The sequence below is a fragment of the Lichenostomus cassidix genome, chromosome 17 (assembly GCF_008360975.1).
Source record: "Lichenostomus cassidix isolate B80296 chromosome 17, HeHo_3.0, whole genome shotgun sequence".
NCBI lineage: Eukaryota > Metazoa > Chordata > Aves > Passeriformes > Meliphagidae > Lichenostomus > Lichenostomus cassidix.
The window spans coordinates 24,881-30,977 of NC_139497.1; the positions used below are offsets into that span (position 1 = coordinate 24,881).

At 52.5% G+C, this 6,097-nt stretch overlaps 1 pseudogene; it reads left to right on the top strand.

Annotated features, from left to right (window-relative positions):
* The first annotated feature begins 2,736 nt into the window (after window positions 1–2,736).
* On the top strand, window positions 2,737–2,914 carry LOC146429734 (U2 spliceosomal RNA; annotated as a pseudogene).
* The last annotated feature ends 3,183 nt before the right edge of the window (window positions 2,915–6,097 follow it).

Here is a 6,097-nt window from a genome sequence, read left to right on the forward strand (position 1 = left end):
CATGTTCAAATGAGTATAGGAAAATAGGACAGGTATTTGGATTTCTCTCACCACAGTCCAGCAGCTCTGCGCTCGTCCCGGTATTGTGGTGCCTCCGGGAACGGTGCACCCCCGGCGGGGACCTCTGGTCGGTTAGAAACACATTTAAATCCAAGTGAACGTGATTATCCATAGTTAAAGCTAAACAGCAGCTCTCCCGACCCCTGTGAAGCTGCAAAGCTCGGGCGGCTGTGATTCTCTCCTCCCTTCCCCTCGCAGGGTGCCGCGAAATGGCGGCACTTCCCCCGTGCTTTTGCGTGCTATTTGGGTTAAACTCGGGGATCTCGCCGCTTTCTGAGGGGGGTTCCGATTTATACCAGGGTAATAGAGGATATTAATGTTGTTTAAATGAATCGGGGAGGGGATTTGGGGCACTTTTATGACATAAACGTGAAGGAGGTGAGCAGCGGGGTGGGGGAGCCGCACGGCTTTTTTTTTTGCAGCTCTTTGATCGCCGATGTTTCTACGATGCAAATTAAAATCTCAATTCTTTTTAAAAACACGGATTTTGTTTATCTGTAAAGTGAAAAAGATGCAGAGCCTCATCACAGCTGCTTCGGCAGCGGCTGGGAGGTCCTGGGGGTGACCTACGAGATCCCGGGAGTCCCCAAAGCCGGAAAAGTCCCTAAAGCCCCCCCGACCCTCCCCGGTTTCCTCAGCAATTTTGGGGGCGATGCGACAATTTTGGGGGATTTTCGGGCGTTCCCCGTGTCCTCCCCGGGATTTCCCCCCTCCCCTGCTCTTACCGCAGCCTCGAGGGTCCCTCTGCCGCCCCCGAAGAGCCCCAGAAAGGGGCGAGGAATCCCCCGACCCCCGCTGTCCCGAACCCGCCCGGCGGAGCGGGCCGGGCGCGAGCCGCGCCTCGTGAGGGAAATGCAAATGAGGAGGCTGTTGGCGGGGTTTGCGGCGGTGGGGGGGAACGGGGAAAGGCGGGGGGGGGGGCTGGGGGGGCGGTTATGCAAATCGGCATGACCTCATGCCCGAGGTGCATCCTGGGAGAAATGGGCGGGGTTATGCAAATCGGCATGACCTCATGCCCGAGGTGCATACTGGGAGAAATGGGCGGGGTTATGCAAATCGGCATGACCTCATGCCCGAGGTGCACCCTGGGAGAAATGGGCGGGGTTATGCAAATCGGCATGACCTCATGCCCGAGGTGCATCCTGGGAGAAATAGGCGGGACTATGCAAATCGGCATGACCTCATGCCCGAGGTGCATACTGGGAGAAATGGGCGGGGTTATGCAAATTACAATTACCTCATGCCCGAGGTGCACCCTGGGAGAAATGGGCGGGGTTATGCAAATCGGCATGACCTCATGCCCGAGGTGCATCCTGGGCAAAATGGGCGGGGCTATGCAAATCGGTATGACCTCATGCCCGAGGTGCATACTGGGAGAAATGGGCGGGGTTATGCAAATTACAATTACCTCATGCCCGAGGTGCACCCTGGGAGAAATGGGCGGGGTTATGCAAATCGGCATGATCTCATGCCCGAGGTGCACCCTGGGAGAAATGGGCGGGGTTATGCAAATCGGCATGACCTCATGCCCGAGGTGCATCCTGGGAAAAATAGGCGGGGCTATGCAAATCGGCATGACCTCATGCCCGAGGTGCATCCTGGGAGAAATGGGCGGGGTTATGCAAATTACAATTACCTCATACCCGAGGTGCACCCTGGGAGAAATGGGCGGTGTTATGCAAATCGGCATGACCTCATGCCCGAGGTGCACCCTGGGAGAAATGGGCGGGGTTATTCAAATCGGCATGACCTCATGTCCGAGGTGCACCCTGGGCGAAATGGGCGGGGCTATGCAAATCGGCATGACCTCATGCCCGTGGTGCATCCTGGGAAAAATAGGCGGGGCTATGCAAATCGGCATTACCTCATGCCTGAGGTGCATCCTGGGAGAAATGGGCGGGGTTATGCAAATCGGCATTACCTCATGCTCGAACGGCATCTTGGCAGAAAGGGGCGGGGTCATGCAAATTAAAGCATAATTCCGCATGAATGGTGTTTCGGGAAAAGAGGTGCGGCCATGCAAATTAGATCACTGCGCGCAGCGATCGGCGGCATCATGGCGGATGAAGATCGGTCAGGCAAGCTCGATTCCTTAGCGGCGCGAATGGCATCTTGAGAGCTTTATTGGGGGATTTTCACAGTTTAGGCCTCGGTGCGCGGGGGGCGCGGGGGGGAAATGAGGTTTCAAGCCTTTCCTGAGTCCCCGAAAAAAGACTTTTTTTCCATTTTTCCCCATTTATCCCCGCAGCTCCTCTCAGCCCCGGCTCGGCAAATCCAACCGCATGGTCCGAGCGGCCAAAAGCCCGAACGCGGCACCTTCGCCGTGCCTCTGCCGGCCTGTCCAGCCCCGCTGGCCGCGCCGAGCCCTTGCTGCGAGCCCCAGAATCCATGAAAAAACTCCTGCAGCTCCCGAGCCTTTCCGCCTCTCCCGGAGCTCCCAGCGCCTCACGAGCTTCCCGCGCGGCCGGCCGGAGCGGCGGGGTGATGCATATTAGAGACCCAGAGCACCGCCGTGATTTCGGGTCAGTGCTTCAGAAACATGTGCTGACAGTGCGGGAACACAGCGGGAAAGAGTCTCTAAATTGCTGGAAAGGAGGTGCGGGGCGGCGCGGAGGAGACAGCGAGGTGTGTGTTTGTCGAGCGGGGTGCCGCCGGGAGTGGGGGAAGGAAATTGTCATCGCCGCTCGGCCGTTTGGCTAAGATCGAGTGTAGTGTTTATAGTTATTTATTCGGTTTGATGAGAGGACTTTACGTTGAGCGGGTATTTGAGCTCGGGAGTTGGGTCCAAAGCTTGCTCTCTCGGCTCCGCACATCGTCCCGGTATTGGAGAGACTCCGGCAGTGGTGCATCCCCACCGGGGACCTTTCGACTGCCAAACACAGACTGAATGCATTTGGAAACACTAAACATCACAAGTCTGTGGGTATTCCCCCCGCGAGTTCCTGGCACGGGCTCGCTGTCATCCCGGCGCTCGCTCTCACTCCCGGTGCATCTTCCCGGCAATGCGGTGCCTCCGGGAACGGCGCACCCCGCACGGGGACATTACAGTAGTGAAAAAGCACAAGGAGAGAGCGGTTGCTTAACTGCTATGTATATTTGTCGCAATGTCAGACGTTATTATGTGACAAAAGGTTTGTGGCGCTTCCGAAGGTGCCGCGAAGGCAGCGCTGTAGGTTGTGGATCCCGCCCGTCCTTCTGCCTCAGCGCCCGCAACATCTCGTGCCTTAGCCCCGCCTCTCCCAGGGGCTCTGTTATAGGGCGCTAATAACGGGGAGATTAATAAGTAGGTTACAGTGAAAAGGGACAGCGCAAGTCTGCTTCTGCAGGTGCTACCGGAAATACCCGAATGGTGGAGAGAGCGAGGGTAAGTATGTCAATTCATAACGTATCTTTCTATTCTTTAGTAAGTCAAACCACCTGCTTCCACAGCACTTCTGAGCTTCATTCTCGCTGTTTACAGAAAACTCTTACAGGCCTGTCTGTGACTGACGTGATGGCTGCAGCGCCACGATGGTCCATATCAACAGTGGCTGCTTCTTTCAATTCTCTTTTTTCTGGTATACTTTCTTCTTACTAGCTACTTAAGTCATCTCCTTCACTTGGGTAGCAGCATTCGTAAGGCACTGGGTACTGTGCGTTAGCAATAAAAGTTACACTCCTACAGGTAGGGAACGGCTTTGCTACAAGCCTCAAAATGGTTTCAAGATCTGTGCAAAAGGTGCCTTTAGCCTGTGCCTACCAATTATGGAATATGCTTTGGCTGCATCTCAAACAGGACATGAAAAATTATGTATTCCTCAAAGTCACATACAAACGGGACTCTTCTGCTGCTGGGATATGCTGCAGGCACCTGGACACATTTCCTTCCCTTTAAAAAAAATTTAAAGGAATTTAAGAAGATAATTAAAAAAAAAAAACAAACTAACTAACAAAAACAGGCCAAAGTTCTTGCCCTCTGCCTTCTTGTTACCAAGCATAGGAAGCCGCATGTTAAGTAAGTTTGGAAGCTTCTCTCTTCTTGCTGTCTGTATTTACTGATAGCTCATTATGAATTTACAAAGCACGCTCTTGGGGTTTAGAACTGCTCTCTTACATCATACCAAATGTGCACACTCACCTGAGAATTCTTTTCTGGAATCTTACTCACCAAACTGGTTATTCTTTCTCTCACTGCATCACGAGCATGGTGTGCCAAAGAATATATTACAGTACCATTCTGCTCTCCTTCCCTCTACTTCAGTTCCATGTCACTGCCTACAATATGTACATCCCGATACTTTTCTTACTGGATGGAAGATCACTGTCATAAATGAACAGCAGAAAAATGGCACAAGGTCCCTAGCTGAAGATGCCTTTGTCCTCTTTTTTTAATTGCTCTTCCATTTCTCATGCAGTCTTTTTAATGCATATTTAAAGAACTGCACTTATCGCTGCTCAGGAAGGATTTGGCAAGTGCTACTATTCCCTCTTGCTGACCGTGACACAAAATCCGGCCAGACGATTCCTCTCTTTACATGTACAACACCTCCCTGTATTTATACAAGTAATACAGTCAACAGACGCAATTATGTGCCTTGGAAAATATTCCCCGTGTGTGTAAAAACTAAGTGAATACATAGAAAACCTGTCCACATCAAGTATGTATCAATTTAAATGCTAAACACACACACTTTAAACATTTAGGAACTTCTGGGTTTGGATGCTGATGCTACCGCTTCCTAGGCTACAAACCTTGCGAATTCTGATCTCAAATCTGGGATCTGGGGCAGCAGAGGCAACTACTCCAGGACTGTCAGCAGACCATACCCTAGCTGGGGCTTTAGGGCATATATGCTCAGGTCAGGGTTGAACATGGCAGCTCTGGCCGAAATTCCTGGGCCAGACGCAAGACTACGTGTCAGATGTTCTTAGGCGTACCCTGAAAGGGGGAAGTTTGGATGGAACTCTGCGGTGCAGGGGGCTGGATCGGGCGCTGGCCTAAAGATCTCTCAGTCATCCTTGCATAGTGCTGAGGGGCCGGGGCCCCCTACCTGCTCCACGACCGCCTTAGTCGTGGGTTGCCGACCGCCGCCCCGGTGACTACCGCACCTGTCAGGTCTGGAGCCCCACTCCAGTATTTATAAGGCTGTGCTAGGACTGAACAGTGTACAAAGGAGGCTGCACCTGCCCTGGGGTAACTTCAGCTCTACTAATATTCTACATTAACATTTCACAGGAGAGCCAGGACTGTGACCGTTTCCCATGGGCTCACCCCCCACCCCAGTTAGGAGTCACCATTTCATCCCCATCCTGCCCTGGACATGCTCTCATGCCGCCACGGGTCCCACCGAGGTTACGCCCCTGAGGCTGTTGACCCTGTCCCCTTTTCTCTGTCTCCCTCTCACATGCACTCCCGTACCCCCACACCCTTCTCCCCTCCACTACCTCTCCCACACATTTGTACTGATGATTTCTATTGCTGATCAAGCAGAGAAATAATTAACAAATTCAGACTTTGGATTACAAGTTTATTTTTTAAAGGAAGTGTGGGGAGTGAATGCTGAAAATAAATTGCATGATGCTGCCCTTCCCATCCACCTTTTCATCGGTTCAGGTGAGACTGAAATCTCTGATCGCAACTAGAAATACAGCTTTGCGGTGTAATGCAAGCCAGCTTATACACGCTGGACCCAATGACCCTAAGAAATGTCACACTTCTTTTTTAGGGCTCTGGGATGAGAAACATGACATACTGCTTTGGGGACAGCCAGAATCACGGTCCTGGGAAGTTCAGGCACTGGAGAGCCTGCTGCTGGTACCTGCTGGAGCCAGGTTTACCTAGGGCATTGGTGGTTGGCATCTTCATCGGCACCTTTGTGGCATCCTAGGCACCTGAACTGTGTCACCCAGGACCCAGGAAGTCCCAGGCAGAGGTTCCTGCAGCACCCACATCTGACCAAGGACCGGGAATACTCTCTTGCTCCTGGAAGGAAAGAGATGCCCAAATCACTGAGGAATAGGACATGATGTTGCGATGAAGGAATAACGCCATGGTTTG